The 18,055-nt window shown below is 44.1% G+C and overlaps 1 long non-coding RNA gene across 1 annotated transcript; it reads right to left on the bottom strand.

Annotated features, from left to right (window-relative positions):
* Positions 1 to 14,441: 14,441 nt before the first annotated feature.
* LOC125757594 (uncharacterized) lies at positions 14,442 to 17,685 on the bottom strand. Its single transcript, XR_007415332.1, has 3 exons — positions 17,565 to 17,685; positions 15,271 to 15,352; positions 14,442 to 14,681 (listed from the first exon to the last, which is right to left on the bottom strand). It is a non-coding gene; the product is annotated as an uncharacterized LOC125757594 (long non-coding RNA).
* Between the last annotated feature and the right edge of the window lie 370 nt (positions 17,686 to 18,055).

The raw sequence follows: 18,055 nt of genomic DNA, 5'->3' as shown, positions 1-18,055 counted from the left end.
TAAGAATCAACTAATCGGAGGATTGCGTTGTAATGTATCACATGGAAGTGGAGACGAAGAGGATCAAAGATATAAGAATCTTAGGTTGCTAATTAGTGATTATTATTTATTTCATATTTATTTCCAATACTGCTAACCCCAATGATAGGGGCTCTAGCAGGGTGGTACAAAACATATAACACGGTTTCTTAACAAATACAACAAATTCAGACAATACAAAATTCAACTGACAATATTAACGTGAGATGTCAAAATTTACATTGTGAAGAAAAAAATCACAGCATATCCACGGGGTAAATGATGATGAGTGGGGCGAAGCTAGGGAGGGAATCATCTGTAAACCGTGAAACTCTTCCGTGAAATGCGCCCAGTACATAATATAAAGAGTGTGAAACATCGTGTATATATTAAACATCAAACTTTTATTGTACTGTTGGTTTACGTGGTCCCTTCATTATCACTTGTGATCGGTGAAATGCAAGGAAGAAGTCCGCTCCCGAGCGAAAGAGCGCCAAGAGCGACCGCATTCCCCGCTCGCCCTGTGCGAATTAAAGGCAAGGCTAGAGGGAAGACAGGACGCGCGTTCCACGACGCGAGGTCGGTAGCATGCCCAACGAAAGCCAACGGAACGCGATCGTGCAAGTGCTCCGGCTTCGCATCGCCTCATGGTTCCATTTAGCGTCCCAAAACCAAACATATTGCTCAAGGTGTGCCTTGCGTTTTTCGTAGAAATAATTTCTTTATCATGTACATTAAGACGAAAAGTTGAAAGCTCACTAGAGTGTATCGCCCGCAAAGTATGTCTTTTAGTGTGATTTAACTCTCGTACGGCAGGGTCCTCGCGCCGTTGCCGGTCCACCTCGCCCGTTGACGATCGGGCGAGGTGGCTACATATAACTACTACTACTACACTTTAAGAAAAACATCTGGCGTTCTTTCGTTCTGCTTTGACAAAACATCTGGCGTCTTTCGTTGGTTTATTTCATCAATCAACGGCGTTTTGAACAAAATTTTTATTGTTTAATCACGCACAGGAGAAATCTCACCAGGCACTACCTTGGAGGTAAACAATGGCTGCTAATGGCAATGAGAGACAGAAGAAGTCGGCTTTTAGCTAACACTTACACTTCTACTTCTACTAACGTTTCCTACTGGAACATGCCAATGGCTGCTAATGGGGAATGAGAGACAGAAGAATTCGGCTTTTAGTTAACGCGCACGCTGCGAATTTTTTATTGTTCAACAACGCACAGGAGAAATCTCCCACCGGCACCACCTTGGAGGTCAAAGCGTAAGACTTGTTACTCACTACTACGACCACGACGACTACGAGGGACGAACGGGTGCCGCCTTAAGGAGCTTCGCCCCTAAAAAAATGCAGACAGGCCTTTCGTAATACAAAATACATAAGGGTTACAATTCAAGGAGAGCCTGAAATGTATCACAGTCAACTACCGTTACTAGGTCTTTATCGAGTTCATTCCATACGGGGAAAAAAGGAATATTTAAAAACATTGTTCTTGCATTTGAATGGCATTAATGAGTATGGATGTCGTAGCCTTGTAGAATAACCGCTGGAAAACGAAATATAGCCACATGTTCGGCTCTGTAACTTACCCATCACAATTTTAAACATGAACTTAAGGCGAGCGATTTTATTTCTAACTGTAATGCTTTTTAAGTCTGCTTGGCGAAGTAACTGAGTGATAGATGATGGATCGTAACTGTTAAAAATAAATCGTACAGCCTTACTCTGAACTCTATCCAGCTTACGTGTGTTCGTCTGTGTAAACGGGTCCCAAATAACATTTGCATATTCTAAAATTGGCAGGATTAACGCTTTGAAAGTGGCGAGCTTACAGATGGTAGATGCCCTCTTGAGAGACCTCCTTAAAAATGATGTTTAGACAATGCTTTATTAGAAATAGCTGTGATATGACTATCCCAGTGAATGTTATCAGTTATAATGAGACCTAGATATTTGAACTCATTGACACAATTTAATGATTTACGATCAACTGTATATGTATATAAAAGAGGATTTTTCTTGTTACTTATGGTAATTACAGCGCATTTGTTGTAATTCACAGCCATCTGCCACATCCTGCACCAACGCATTCCTTTATCTAACTCAAAATTCAGTGCATTTTGATCTGAAGTTGAATTTATCTCACTATACAAAACACAATCGTCGGCATATAGTCTTATTTTAACGCCACAATCATCCGCCACGTCATTTAGAAAAAGAAGGAACAATAACGGTCCTAAAACTGATCCCTGGGGGACACCCGAATCTACAGGCAGCTTTTTTGAGAAATGTTCATTAAAAACAACATACTGTTTTCGAGAACCCAGGTATGCTTGCATCCAATGACAAAGCTGTGGGTTTTTTAATACTGCCCAAAGTTTCATAAGTAGTCTGGAATGAGAGATTTTGTCGAAGGCCCTCGCGAAGTCTAAAAAAACAGCATCTATCTGTGACTGGTTATTTATGGCTAGTGTGAAGTCATGGACTATTTCAACCAATTGTGTTACTGTGGAAAACCCACGCCTAAAACCATGCTGAGCTGGTGAAAGTACTGAGTGCGACTCCAAAAAGCAGGAAATGTGTTTATGTATTATGTGTTCTAATAACTTGCAGCATGTGCAAGTCAAAGCTTTTGGGCGATAATTACAAACCAATTGTCTATCTCCATGTTTGAATAAAGGCTTAATTTTAGAGAATTTCCAATCCTCAGGCAGGACACCTCTGGATAACGATTCATTAAAAATAATTGTCAAAAATTTTGAGGACCATTCAGCATATCTCTTTAAAAAGGCATTTGGTAAGTCATCTGGGCCACAAGATTTTCTTACATTCAAATTCAATAATAATTCAAATACGCAAGCTTCTGTGATTTCCAGATTTTCAATGGGAGGCAGGTCTTTAAACTTGCTAAAAGTGGGGGTGGTTTTGTCATCACAAGTAAAAACAGATGCGAAGTGTTCGTTAAATGCATTGGCTATTTCTGTTTCGTCTGATGTGCAAACGTTATTTATAACAAACGTGTCTCTATTGGATGACGTCGGCCTTATAAACTGCCAAAAATGAGACGGGAATTCCATCATCATGCGAGTTAACTTTACATTGTAAAAACTGCGTTGTTCGATCTTTATCTTATCTTTTAGTTGTCTAGACAGATCGCTGATCAGAGAACGTGTTGTGATACTCCTGTGCTTTTTTAGTGATTTCCGAAGACGATTAATTTTTCTCTTAATGTGAATTATATCTCGTGTAATCCAGGGTTTCAACATATGTACCTTCTTTTTCTTGAAAAGAACAAAAAGCTGTATCCACGCATGCGCAGTGCTCTTATACTTTAACCACAGAGCGTTAACATCGCTCAAACCCAGATTAACACTTTCGCAAAGTTCGTCGTAGGCTATCTCCAGTCTCTCTATGATGGATGCATCGTCGGAAGAATGAAATACTGGCACACGTGTGTATTTAACATCATTTTTGTACTTCAGCGAGTGAAGCTCAGCCAAGACTGCCATGTGATCTGAAATACCTGTAACCACTTCGCAGTCAATTTTTCCGGAAATATTACCATTGACGAAGACAAGATCAAGATTAGATTAACTGTTACCTTGCACACGAGTGTAATCACTAACTAGTTGCGTTAAATCGAAACGGAAAGCAATGTCAATAAGCGCTTCATCGTTAATGGGATCAGAACTTCCTGCGTTAAACGAAGACCAGTTGATGCCTGGAAGGTTGAAGTCTCCACATAAAATAAGCTTGGTAGTTTGATTTGTTTTAGACGAAATATACAGCTGTAATTTTACTAAAACATCAGGGGTTGAGGCAGGGGGCCTATACACAACTCCAATAACAAGGCTTTCATTTCTATCGATAAGCTTACAAAATAAAGCCTCAACGCCAGGGGCATCAGGCATGCGTGCTATCCTGTAATTATTTTTTACCAGCAACGCAACTCCGCCCCCTCTGGAACCACGATCTCTTCTGTACACGTTGAACCCGGAATGCGCAATTTCGCTGTTATAGACACCACCATGAAGCCATGTTTCTGTGAGTGCGATTACGTCGGGGTCATGAAGTGCTATCAGGTGTTCAAGATCGAGCTCTTTGTTCAAAATGCTACGGCAATTAACATTTAACAGTTTCAACGAACGCGGGCTTTCCTGTCACTTCGGCACGTGCCTGGGAAGGGCAACCCTATCATTCTTGGCCTCGTCCCAAACTAACAGCTTTCCATTCACAGACACCTTATCGAAGAGTAGTTTAACACGTTCATTTCGTTCCCTGTTTGCAACTGTGCTGTCCCATAGATTCTTCCTGGCCTGAAGCACCTTTTGTTAAAAGTCTTCAGTTACATATAAGCCCGAGTCTTTAAGTTTCACACAGATCCAACCAAAGGTCAGGATCTGTATAAGAAACGGAAAAGGCTTGTAGCGCATAGTTGCAGACGCGCTGCCACCTGGCCCGGGGGTCTTTTAGCTTAATTAGTATGGAAAATAACACAGTTGACAATGACCCCCAAGAATTCACACTGAGTGGGATTTACTCAGCAACATTATGCACGTTTGCACCCTGACCATATAAGTAATCACTTGTAATGAATTCGCCAATTTTACGGTTATAATAGAAATCTTTCAGTATAGAAGGATATGTACGTGATATATATAGGGTATTCAATGTATGAAATTACCATCCGAGATAGATAGTAGCATGCAATTATCTTTAGTGATAGTAATCGATAATTAGTAATGAGGGGTAATTTTGGGGAAAATCTAGAGAACCTAGCAATTAAAGGTATCAAATAAAAGATATGCCAGAGATGACGGTTATAGTTTATTAGTGATCGTTGTAGGCAGTTGCCAAGTGCGGGTATATGGTCAATAAATTAATAGGTCGATAACATTGTAATGCATCAAATGAAAGCATATAGGAAGAGGCTGAATACATTTAGAATGTTTGCTAAGTGGTATTTAGGTGCTCTGAAGCGTAATTAATATTAATATTTTTTTATAGCAGAGTTATGCCCAACCTTTGTACTACTCACGATGTAGATAAAACACAATCATCTATATGCCGGCGCACTCAGCATAGCTGTGCCTAGTTAAGGCATGTTAATCATAGCCAATTGTAATTAAGTTTAGTTGAGCACGGTGAAAGCTAATTAGCCAAGCATAATACAGCCAGAAGGCTAATTAGCTCTAATTAAGCCGAGTTGAGATTCTAGTGTGCGTAGTCATGCCGAGTTGGGCAAGAGATGCCGAGCGATACCGATAAATTAATTACGAATGAGTCTAATTAGTGTTAAGTTATATAAGCTAATTAGGTCTAGATTGATTGCGGTGAAAGCTCGTCGAGATGAAGCCTCGAGTATGTACATTAAACAAATTAGGCTCATTAGCGTAACTAAGCTAATTAAGGTATAATTAATGCTAGCTTGACTAGGGATGCAAGTTAAGCTACACCAAGTTCCAAATGTGCACATTAGACCTATTACGCTAATTATTGGAATTAATCTGATTAAGCTAATTAACCTATTTGCTGTTGTGATTGGCCGAGTGATACCCAATCGAGCGCGATCAACACCTAGTTTATACTCGTGATTACCAATGTGACCCCGTGAACACTTCGTGCATCGGCGTGTGAATGCACGTGTGTCTAGTCAAGCCAGGACCAGCCAAGTGCCGACCAGCTCTGCTCTAGCCCAGGTTTGCGCAACTCAGTGCAAGCTGCGCAATTTTTTTTTAAATTAGGTCAGCTAAGCAGAATTCACGGTAAGAATATCTTACTAATGTTGATCTACATTCGCACCTGGTACACAGGCATCTCGTGCAGAAGCAGCTGACTGAACTAAAAGACAAGTGCATCCCTAAAATTGAGGTAACATCGTCAACCCAGAGCGCATGGTTCAACTTGCATGTCAAACGTTCCATAAATAAAAAACACGATGTTACTCGAAAGCAAAACAGTCGGGGTCTGATAGCGGTTGGGAACGTTACCGTGAACAATCTAAGCAATGTAAGGTTGAAATCGAAGCAGCCAAAGACAAGTTATTTAACAATGATATAACAACGCTTTTAAGAGAAAATACTAAAAAATTCTGGAAGGTAATTAACCCCAAACCTTCTTCGTCATCCCAAGTGTCCATTTCCAAAGATGGTGTACTTCTTTCACCATCACGCGTTGCAACGGAACTAAATGAATTTTTTGGTTCTGTATTCACTGATGAAAATCCCATTCCGTCGGACCTTAGCTTCACGACTCTCGAGTCGGCCATGGACGATTTAAATATTTCGTACCAAGGTATTGAACGCGCTATTGAAAGGCTCCCAAATAGTTCTGCACCCGGCCCGGACGGCATCTGCACCAAAATGCTAAAGATAACAAAGCCTGTTATTTCTCCCATTCTAGCAGCTGTTTTTCAGCAATTAATTGATAACGGAAGCGTACCAGATGCCTGGAAAATTGCCCACATCACTCCTATTTTTAAATCAGGTGACCCCTCTATGCTTTGTAACTATAGACCAATTTCCCTAACAAGCATACCGTGTAAACTTTTAGAGCACATTATATCATCTGCAATTATGACATATCTAACCACTAACAACTTCTTCTTACCAAGTCAGCATGGTTTCCAGCGTGGCCGTTCATGCGAAAGTCAACTGTTTGAACTAATAACCGATATTCACGAAGCCATACACAATAAAGCGTCATTGATGCTCTATTTATAGACTTTGCCAAAGCCTTTGACAAGGTCCCCCATAACCGCCTAAATATGAAACTCAACGCCCTGAACATCAACCCTAAGATCTCTAATTGGATTGCTAATTTCTTGTCTGATCGCTACCAGTCTGTTTTTGTTAATAATACTTTCTCTCCATTAATAAAGGTAAAATCAGGCGTTCCGCAAGGTACCGTGCTCGGACCAATCTTATTCTTAATCTACGTCAACGATATAGGTAACCACCTGTCATCCCCAATCAGACTTTTTGCAGACGATTGTGTCATTTGCAGACAAATTACTAACCATACCGATGTCAGTGCACTGCAGTCTGACATTAACCAAATCACCCGCTGGTGCTATCAATGACAAATTGAAGTTAATGTCTCAAAAACGAAGTGCATTCAATTTACGAGAACTACCAACCCCGAGCTACATTCTTACATGATTAACAATATGGTAGTTGCAAACGTGTCCACAATAAAATACTTAGGCGTCCAAAACCTCTCATGGAATGCTCATGTTGATGCAATAACTACTAAGGCTTCAAGAGCCCTAGGATTTATTAAACGTAACTTGCACTCTGCCAACCAGTCCACCAAACCTCTCGCATACATAACTTTAGTTCGCTCAAAAATGGAATACGCCGCCCTTATTTGGAATCCTAACCAGCAAGCAATACCTAATTCATAAACTTGAGGCAATCCAAAACAAGGCAGCCCGCTTTATCACAGGAAAATATTCACGGTTCTATAGCATTACAGCAATTTAAGCGTCATTGAAATTACCTGCACTAGAAAAGCGTAGGCTTATCGCACTACTGTCTCATTTCCACAGACTTTATTTCAGTGATTCATCGTTCTTACAGTCACAGATTAAACCAGCTCATCGCATTTTACAGCGATGAGCTGGTTATGAGATCATTTCACCGGCCGTTTTTGGCGCCGTAGTTGTCCGCCGCCGCCGCCGCCGGTGTCCGTAACCACTATCGCTCAAAATAAGAAAAAAAAAAACGAAATAAGAAAAAATTCCAGGATGGAACGAGGTTCGAACCTGGGCCCTCTGCGTGGGAGCCCAGTATTCAACCTCCGAGCCATGCCGGTGCTTGAAACTACTTTGCTAAAAGGTCCTATACAGGCTTCATGTCGGGAAGGAACCACATTAACATATGCAATAGAGCGTGGTAGAAGAGTAAAATAGGCACCAAGCGTCGCACAACGCGAATTCTGTAACCAGGCGTCACACAATGCGATTTGCGCAACGAGAAGGTTGTTGAATTCTTCCAACCCATTACAAAAAGCTCCGCCATAATTCTTCATCGTCATCAGTCACAGCATCAACAAAGTGCGCATAATGCCTTACATGCGTTTAGCAGGTACCACGGCTCTCCGTAGAATGAAGGAAAATGGCATAATGCCTGCTTTCCTACTTCTCAAAAATTACAATGATTTATAGCGTAGTGGGTTCCTCGCAAGTGCACTTGTATTCGTTGCCAAGGAAGCCCATAAGCGCATGATCCATTTCCTCGGGGTCTCAGTAAAGTTCTTCGCCCCCCCCCTCTCCCTCTCCCACGTCCACGTATGCTATACAGCATGGCGGGCGAGGGAAATAGCAACCGGGCGTCACCCAGTGCAAATTACATAACTGGTGGGTCGTTTAAAGCTTCCAACCCATTACAAAGGGCTGAGCCATAGTTCTTCATCGTCATCAGTCGTCGCCTCAACAAAGTGCACATAATGCTTTACAGACGTGTAGCTGGTGCCTCGCTTCTCCGCAGAATGACGAATAATGGCTTTGTGGGTGCTTCCCAACTTCACAAAAATTGTGATTTATGGCGTAGTGGGTACCTTGCTAGTGTACTTGTATTAGTAGCCCCAAGAGAGCTTACAACGTGCTCTAGAAACGCCGCTCTTCCAGCTTTCGCTGTGACTGTGCTGCGGTTTCAGCGCAGGCCTGGCGTTTTTTTCCACGCCTGGATCATGCATACAAAATACAACCCATGTTTGCGCGTACTAACATCCTTCGTGACTCACCACTGTTTCTTGCAATTTATCATTGGAATAAACTACCAAGCGATGTTGTAAGTGTGCGCGATCACGACATATTTGTTAGCAAATTAAAGGAGATGTGGAATATCGAAGTGTAAAACTTTGTAGCTACCTCTTGTTTAGTTTAGTTCCAATATTACCTGCATTATTGCATACCTTGTTTCATGCCTTACTGAGCTACATTGTATTACCATGTTTTGTTCGTATGCAGACTCCTTGTGCTTTTTCGATTTTCCTTTTTTTCATGTTCTGTGTAAATATTTCCTTTGTAAGCATAACCCTACAGCATTGTAACTACCCCCCCCCCCTATGTAATGCCCCCATGGGCCCTTAGGGTATATGAATAAATAAATAAATGAAAAAATACTAATGAATGGTGACAATGAATTCAACATATGTTCAATTTAGGGGTGAAAGCTGTCAGTGTAGGACATCAGAAAAATAGATAGATAGTATCTAATCTATGCAGTTAGAGTACAATGATGGGAAATAGTAGAATATCATTCATTATTAGCTGTCATAAATATCATTAATTCGTAATCAATTATAATTATTCGTTTAATATAGATACCATCTATCACCGACAAGTGTCAAGAGAAACGTTTACGAGAGATGACGATTTAAAGGAGTACTGCGTTGAAAACGGCGCGAAAATTGGACGAAGGCTAAGGAAAAAACAACACAAGCGCTCGCACATTGATGAGTTATGCGAAACACTGGGTGCAAAAGAGCCTGCTGTAAGAGAAACAAATTGCCGAAGGGTGTCTTCAAGGGCCAGTTGCTACATGTTACTGCACTGAAAACCGCGCGAAAACGGCACGAAGGCTAACGAACAAAGGAACAGCGCTTCTGTTGTTTGTTCCTAAGCCTTCGCCCCATTTTTGCGCTGTTTGCAACGCAGTAACATGTACCAACTGACCCTTCAAGACACCCTTCTGCAATTTAAAGGAGTAATTGAATCTACTGATAGTTTTAGGAAATTACTAATTAAGTGCAGATATATGATAAAAATAAATTGATGCATATGATTGCAAAGCATCAGATGATAGTCTAAAGAGAGAGGGTGAATGCATTGCGAGATTCTTGCTAATGAACCTTTTCAAGCAACCCCAGAAAGGCCCGCGGGAGCGTGGCGCACTATGGGAATAGTTTGTACATCGAGCGAGCCGGCCGTTCGGTCGCCCGCGGCTCGTTGGTGCCGTGGGAGCACGAAACGAAAGGAACGCAGTACACGTCGCGGCTTGTTGAATATTCTTACATCGTAAAAGACTACACTTATCCAAACGCATCTGCCTGTATATCTACGCATGAAATGTGAAAGGAATAACACAGTCAGTGTAGGTATTGCCGAGCGTATGTATATGGGACGTAGCAGTTAAGCGATATGTGCGTTATCGCGTGCCGATGCCGTCGCGACGTTCTGTTGTCAATAATGTGAGCGGAACACCGAATTCATGTTCAGTGTATGAATACTTGAAAGGTACTAATGCGAATGTGTCGTATTGAAATGCCATAGAATTTTCGGGATCAGCATTTGGTGTCATGAACACGTTTGCGCTTGCTCACTGCGTTTAGCCGTTTTGGCGTATTTCAAAGATAATTTCAGTGTTAGAGACTCATCTTGCGCACGACTACACATATCTACGGCATGCATTCACCTGCGAGCAAACACGTGAAAGTACAACCAGCGTTTCTAAAATGCAACAACTGCAGTTAGTATCAACGAAGGGCGCTAGAATTTTATCATATTGTTACGGTTCGATTGAGGTTAACTGTGTTTATTTACAGATGAAGTCAGGCAATGATAGGTGGTGATGGCGTCCATAAGTCGAAGCAGCTCAACCTCCTCTTCTTCTCTCGTGGCTCATACCCTGACCCGGCTCATACCGTAGCACTCCCCGGTTCACAGACGAAGCCCGCTGGGCGAGTCAGAATCACTGGCTAAGTGCGGGATGGAACTTCTTGAGGCGAGCAACATGCGCCAACTGGGTCCGACTAGAGCGACGACCAGCTGACGTCAGACGTGCCACTACGTAGGTCAAGTCACTCAAGCGATCTACTACGACGAATGGGCCAGCATACTGGGATAAAAACTTCTGGCATAAACCACGTTTGCGTTGGGGGGTCCACAACCACACAAAGTCACCCTTTTCGAATGTAACATCGTCGCGGCGTCGATCATACCGCTGCTTGGATCGGTCTTGCGATGCCAGTGTGCGCAGGCGAGCAATTTGGCGGGCTTCTTCAGCACGGCACAATGTCTGGGCAACTGAGTCGTTCGTATAAAGCTCAAATGGGAGTATTGTGTCGAGGCAACTGCGCGGAGATCGAGCGTAGAGCAGGTAGAAAGGAGTGAAGTCTGCGGTTTCGTGCTTCGCTGTATTATAAGCATAGGTTATAAATAACAAGACATCATCCCAGTTCTTGTGTTTCGATGATACGTACATAGCCAGCATATTAGTTAGCGTGCGGTTTGTACGTTCGACAAGCCCGTTCGTCTGGGGATGATATGGCGATGAGTGGCGGAACTGCGAAGTGCAAAGGCGAAGCAATTCTTCCACAGTGTCGGCGACGAATTGGCGACCACGGTCACTAATAATTACACGAGGCGGTCCATGGCGAAGAACAACGGAGCGCAACAAGAAGGAAGCTACGGAGGCGGCTGTAGAGGATGGTATCGCAGCGGTTTCCGCATATCGGGTGAGGTGATCGACACACACTATGACCCAGCGGTTGTTGTTCGAAGATTGCGGAAACGGTCCTAGCAGGTCGATACCAACTTGCTCGAAAGGCGTAGTGGGCGGCGCTACAGGATGAAGAAGTCCTTGTGGAGCGCTTGTGGGTCGCTTGTGACGCTGGCACTTGTCGCAGCTCGAGACGTAATTCTTCGTACATGTTGGCATTTTAGGCCAGTAAAAACGCTCCTGCATTCGGTGTAAGGTGCGAATGAATCCAAGATGGCCTGACGTCGGATCATCATGCATGACACGGAGAACGTCGCGTCTCAGACTGTCGGGAACAACCAATAAATACCGCGCACCATGACCCGAGTAATTTATCTTGTATAACAGTCCATCTCGAATGCAAAATCGACCACTGCCCTTAGGACTGCGAGCGTTGGCGAACAACGGGTCCAAACATAAATCATTGGGCTGTTCCCGCTGGAAGATAGTGGCATCAGGAAACGTGTGAGAGAGAGCAGCAAAGCAGATGTCGGAGGTGTCCGCATTATGCTCCGTTGTTGACAAAGGAAGACGAGAAAGGCAATCCGCATCGGAATGACGCCTGCCACTTTTGTATGAAACATTAAAGTCAAATTCCTGGAGCCGCAAAGCCCAGCGCGCAAGGCGTCCAGAAGGGTCTCGGAGGGTAACGAGCCAACACAGGGAATGATGGTCGGTTACAATCGTGAACGGACGCCCATACACTCTAAGCACGGTAACGTTTACTAAAGGTGCACATTTTCACAAATTTGTGTACTTATAAAATAGAAGTTATCTAGTAACCTTTAGTACCCGTTCACAGTATCGAGCATTCTCACGTAAAAATAGAGGTTACGTTGTACAGTACACGGCATACTGTTTACACAAAACGGCTTGCAGGAGATTTTATACGGCCACATCACGTAAAAATAGAGGTTACGTTGTACAGTACACGGTATAGTGTTTACACAAAACGGCTTGCATGAGATTTTATACGGCCACCGCTCTGCGCCTCTTCTTTCCTTCGCTCTTCTTTCTTCGACGCATTCCAGGAGGTTACGCTCATCACATGGATCAGCCAGTTGTGCCACAGCAACGGAAGCACAGCCTTCCACTCTTTCGCACTTCGTGCTGCGCATGCCTCGTGTTTTTTCCGCGCTTCCTTGTGCGGTTTTAATACACCGTCCATATACGTACGCTAAGAAATGCGAACTTTTGCGGAAGGTGTCACATGGAAGGTGCTTCTCGGAACACACGCGATGGCGCATTGTAATAAATCAAGTGCATGACTGCTTATAGAACGCGACAATTGCGGTGACCGAGGCCAAACGCGTCGCCTTCGCTCATTAGAAGAGGCAGCTAACAAGACATTCGCATATTCGAGGCGACTTGGAGTTAGCATGCACTACAGCAATGATGAACCGCCATTATTATTAAAATGTGGGCGACCCGTCAATATCAGTGAAGACCAGAGATTTTATAACAGTATCATGGTATACGTGTCAGGCCATCCTCTCTTGGTTCAACTTCTATGCAGTTTAAGCATAGGCTGGCGTGATTATAACACTTCAATTATTTTTCTGCTGCTCGTGCACTTTCATTGACTGTGTGATTCGTGCTTATCAAACTGTGTCTTATCCGATAATAAATACCAGCCGTCTATTTGTTATAGGGCTATTTGCCATTTTGTTCACCTTCAAATATTGGATCAGCATTGGAAACGTGGATACTGACAAAATGGGAAGTTGACAAAGCAGGGAAGCTGCTGAAGGCGGTAAAGAAGTACGCAGAGAATTAACACTGCTCCTCACGGCGTAGAGCATATTCAAAATTGATATACAGACCACTTGCCATACGCCACGTTAAGTCAGTTTTACGTACTTCTCGCAAAACCCAAAGAAATGTCTGAAATCAACGCGTAATAAGTAGCTGGCTGGTACGTTTGTGCATATTATATACGAATGCTGAATGATATTATCAGAAAAACACGCAGTAAATGCAAATGTATGCATACGCAAAACATACAATAATACCAAGAGCGCATATCAAGAGCCGGAACGCGGTTTTCTCGAGAGATGCAAATTGCAATGCTTAAGCATCTACGTAATTGGATCAAGAGAGGATACTTGTCTGATACACATGGCACAACTCATGATTAAGAATATCTGTCAATCACCTGCTCTTCTGCTCTTCTTAATTATCGTTTTAGTGGCAGACCGCATTTGAACGACGCGATGCTTGTGGGCGAAGGTGTGACGTTATGATGCATGCAAGCTCTAAGCCAACTCCAAAGGAAATTGTTTTGTGTTTTTTCTTGCGATTAGGGAAGCGTACGTCTCTTGCCACGGACACCGCAACTGTCGTGATCTATGCAGACATGTACCAGAATTATTCCAAAGCTCCAGCGTGTGTATTCAGGACACGGCAGGCCATATGACACCGCCGTGAAAGTTCTCATTACTCTGTGTACATATTTGTACGCTGCATAATAAAGCCGCAGAAAGAAGTACAAAAGGTTAGGCGTGCACAGAAAGAAGCCCTAAAGGAAGAGCCACGCTTCTCTTGCTAGACGACACTTGGCTGGGCCGATCATGCGTGTAGCGAGTGGTCCGAAATGTGTCGCAGAAAGAAGATCGAAAGAAAAAAAGAGGCACATACCCTTTGTTAGGCGACATCTGGGTGGGTGGGCCACGGGTAGAGCTGTTATACTGAGTGGAGCCCCCTGCAAATAATACGTGATCAGCGTCGTGCTTCTCCTGAAGTACACTAGTGTGTGCGGCATACCATAAATGCTGGTACTGCAGGACAGCTGAAACCCAGAGGGCAGCCAAAAAGAGGGTGATTGTCAGTCCTTTACTTTTGTTGCTCGGGTTGTGCGTGCTCACAAGAAATTTTCTGAAGAAAAAAAAAACATGCACCATTCGAAAAGAATTCATATTTGATTGCTTTATACCTCCAAAGCAGAATACATCAAAGTTTATTGATTTATAGCTTCAGGGACTTGTCTAGCTGATAGAAGACCGCAGGTATTCAAAGCGTTTCTTCTTGTTTTCGCCTGTGGTTGGTACAAATTTACAGGAGCAGGTGGTCAGGATCTGCAGTCAAACCCTCTCTTGCTGCACGCACCATCATGTTTCATCAGTCAATATGTCAGTTGCTGATTCCGCAATCTCCTCGCTGGACAGTCGATCCTAAATGGAGAGGACCGTTATTTTACACTATTCCAACAGTTACTGCCACTTTGCACACAACTGCCGATAGCACGTAATGTGAGACGCATACTCCAACCCCCCCCCCCCAAAAAGGGTGTTACTTGACCAATACATAAGCGTTCCTCAAATCTACTATCCTGTGCAATACGTTTATCGGAAAACAAAAAATCTTATTTGAAAACGCACGTTAATCTCAAATGCAATTTACTTCTGTTTAGCACAAGAGTCAGCAATACAATAATGTAAGTGACAGTTTAGTAGCAGAAACACGACAGCAGGTGATTAGAAACAGAAACATTGCAATTTACATTTTTCAGTGACCATACTTGGCATTTCACGTGGAGCTTGAATATGCTCGTACCTAATTGTTTTCCTCAAGGGGCATATTCCACTTGACAGTTCATAACCTCGGCTGCACCGAACGTAAGGCATATCGGCGTCTGGAAGTTTCCAAGCTGCCTGATAGGAGATCATCCCAGCATGCCTTGGGCGGGATGTAGGCTGTAAACATTTCCAACGCAACACATTTAATATGGCGGGAAAAGAGTCATTTGTGTTGTCTACGTACCTTTAAACATTCCGGCTTTGACAGTTAAATCACATGTATACTGATTCATTTTTTCTAACCACAATGACACGTTGCTTGCACCCTAGAACAGAACGAGAACACAAAAAAAGTTATCTCAGTGCCAGAGAACAAATTTTTATCGCCAAGGAACTAAGGACATCGAAAGACATACCAACCACACTGAACATGTCCCCCTTTGAACTCCTACGTCGCACGATTGCTGGCATTCGTGCTATCTGAAAAATCGTGAAGCCACAGCGTATCGCTTATCGCGTAACATATTCTCAGCTGCCCCGTTTTGATAGCGAAGCAGTTAGGCGTAATCGAGCGACGCAGAGCAAATACTGCCGGCAACAATGCGTAAAAGCATGACAATTTATTTTTCTGACTCGACCCAACTCTTACAGCAGCGTATGAGCATGAATTATCTGAATTGTCAATGCCGTACATTGTGATCTGTATGAGTGCAACTATGGAATGAAGATGACTTCAGCATATATTTGTGGTAAGGTTTCAAGTTAGGTCAAGACGCAGAAGTTTGAAGTCTGACGGATGCCCGTCTGGTTGGGTTGATTCGTGGTGACGTTGAAAACCCGAGGCACTGAGCCGACTAAAGCAAAAAGCACACACACACATACACACACACACGCACGCGCACACACACGCGCGCGCACATACACACACGCACGCGCGCGCACACACGCGAGCACACACGCGCACGAGCACACACGCACGCGCGAGCACACACACACACACACACACACACACACACACACACACACACACACACACACACGCGCGCGCGCGCACGAGCACACACGCGAGCAAACACACACGCGCGCACACACACACGCACACACGCGCGAGCAAGCACACACACACACGAGCACACACACACGCGAGTACACACGCACACGCGCACGAGCACACACGCGCGCGCGCACACACACACGCACGCGCGAGCACACACACACGCGCGCACGAGCACACACACGCGAGCAAACACGCGCACGAGCACACACACGCGAGCGCAAACGCACACACGCGAGCACACACAAACACACACGCGCGCGCGAGCACACACACACACGCGTACGGGCACACGCACGCGCGAGCACACACACACACACGTACGCACTCACACACACGGGGTAGTCGGTATCAAGAGCGACTCGAGATAAAGACGTCGTGACAGTCATTTTTCTCTAGCGCGAGCACGTGCCTTCCCCCAGTCGATTGCGTGTCCCCTGAAACGTGCTCAGCCAAAGCACTGGATTTAGCATTTTATTTTCTCACGTCATAAACGTCCTTTTGTGTGTGTGTGTGTGTGTGTGTGTGTGTGTGTGTGTGTGTGTGTGTGTGTGTGTGTGTGTGTGTGTGTGTGTGTGTGTGTGTGTGTGTGTGTGTGTGTGTGTTAAATGTTTACTTCGGTCGGCTCAGTGCCTCGGGTTTGCTACATTCAGCTACACACGGAAGGATGCTGTGATTTCCTTTAAGACACTTAAAACTACACTTAAAACGCACTCTTAACGCCATTTCATTGTCTTTCGTGTACTTAAAGCTTTATTCATTTCGGTAGCGCAAAACAATTTATAAAGACAAGAGAGGACACGTAGACAGGACGGGCGCTAGAGATCAACTGACTTTACTGCAAGGAAACACACAAAAACCCGTTGCACAGGCGCGACGCGCTACATCACTCTACGAGGGCTTTTTTTTTTTAATGTGTCTAATTTTCTTTGCGCTACCGAAATGAACACCAGTGATCACAACCAATTAGCCCGCATTACAGCCTTAAACCCTCACTCGTCCACCTAAAACTACCGCAGCCGAGTTAAACAGCCCAGACTGCTATTGACAGGAGCGAGTTACTGCGCACGCAGAGCTCGTCTGGGCAAAGCTGATCTGGGGCACTTTGTGTATGCCGCCTACAGTATTTCACACCGTGATTGCAGCCTTCATCTAGCGTGTTGAAGGTACCAAGACGGCGACAGCAAGAAGGGTTAAACTTCTGTCCTTCATCTCTTCTCAGTAAACGTGTATGATAACGAATGATCTTAGTCGGATGTTTGATAATATACGCCCAAACACTCATCTTGTAATGTCAAACGCAGAGCAAATACTGCCAATAACAATGCATTACATAAAAGTATGACACGATTTATTTAAAACATAAAAGTATGACACGACCCATCTCGTACAGTAGCGTAAGCATGAGCATGAATTCATGTAAACACGCGACATAAGTACATATACACAAGCAAATAACGTACTGAAGAGAGAATATTGCTTACCTGCAAATCACATTTACTACTGTCTTCGGGCAACGTAACAACGGATGCAACCCGCTCGACAATTGCCAGTCTCAAGCGAAGAATCAGCAATGCAGCTCGTCGCAACGGCCGCGCAGCCCACTGAACGTGGCCGTTGCAATGCCTCGTGGCTGATTTGCGGCGGATCGCGCACGTTAATGACTGTCCTTGCGTGCTGTATCACTAGTTACACGCCACTCACGTACACAACACGATTAGACCACGCACGTCAACAAAGCGCGGAGTGTAAAACCTGGATAAATCGATGAAACGAAGAGCAGCACTGCACAAACGCGACTTCCACAACCGCACCAACCGCCTCGCATTCGAATGCTCTTCCCGGCATACACCTCAAGCTGTGCAAAGCCTAGGAGAGATGACGCCGTCCCTGGTTCGATAAAGTTGAAGCGGCGCCTCGAGGACGCCACATTTGTTACTCACCGCGAGCTCATACATCTCTCTACGCGGCCTCT

Source organism: Rhipicephalus sanguineus, chromosome 3, assembly GCF_013339695.2.
Source record: "Rhipicephalus sanguineus isolate Rsan-2018 chromosome 3, BIME_Rsan_1.4, whole genome shotgun sequence".
In the NCBI taxonomy this organism is placed as follows: Eukaryota; Metazoa; Arthropoda; class Arachnida; order Ixodida; family Ixodidae; genus Rhipicephalus; species Rhipicephalus sanguineus.
Note: the sequence above shows the minus strand (reverse complement) of the source record. Positions and strands in the feature narration are given on the sequence as shown.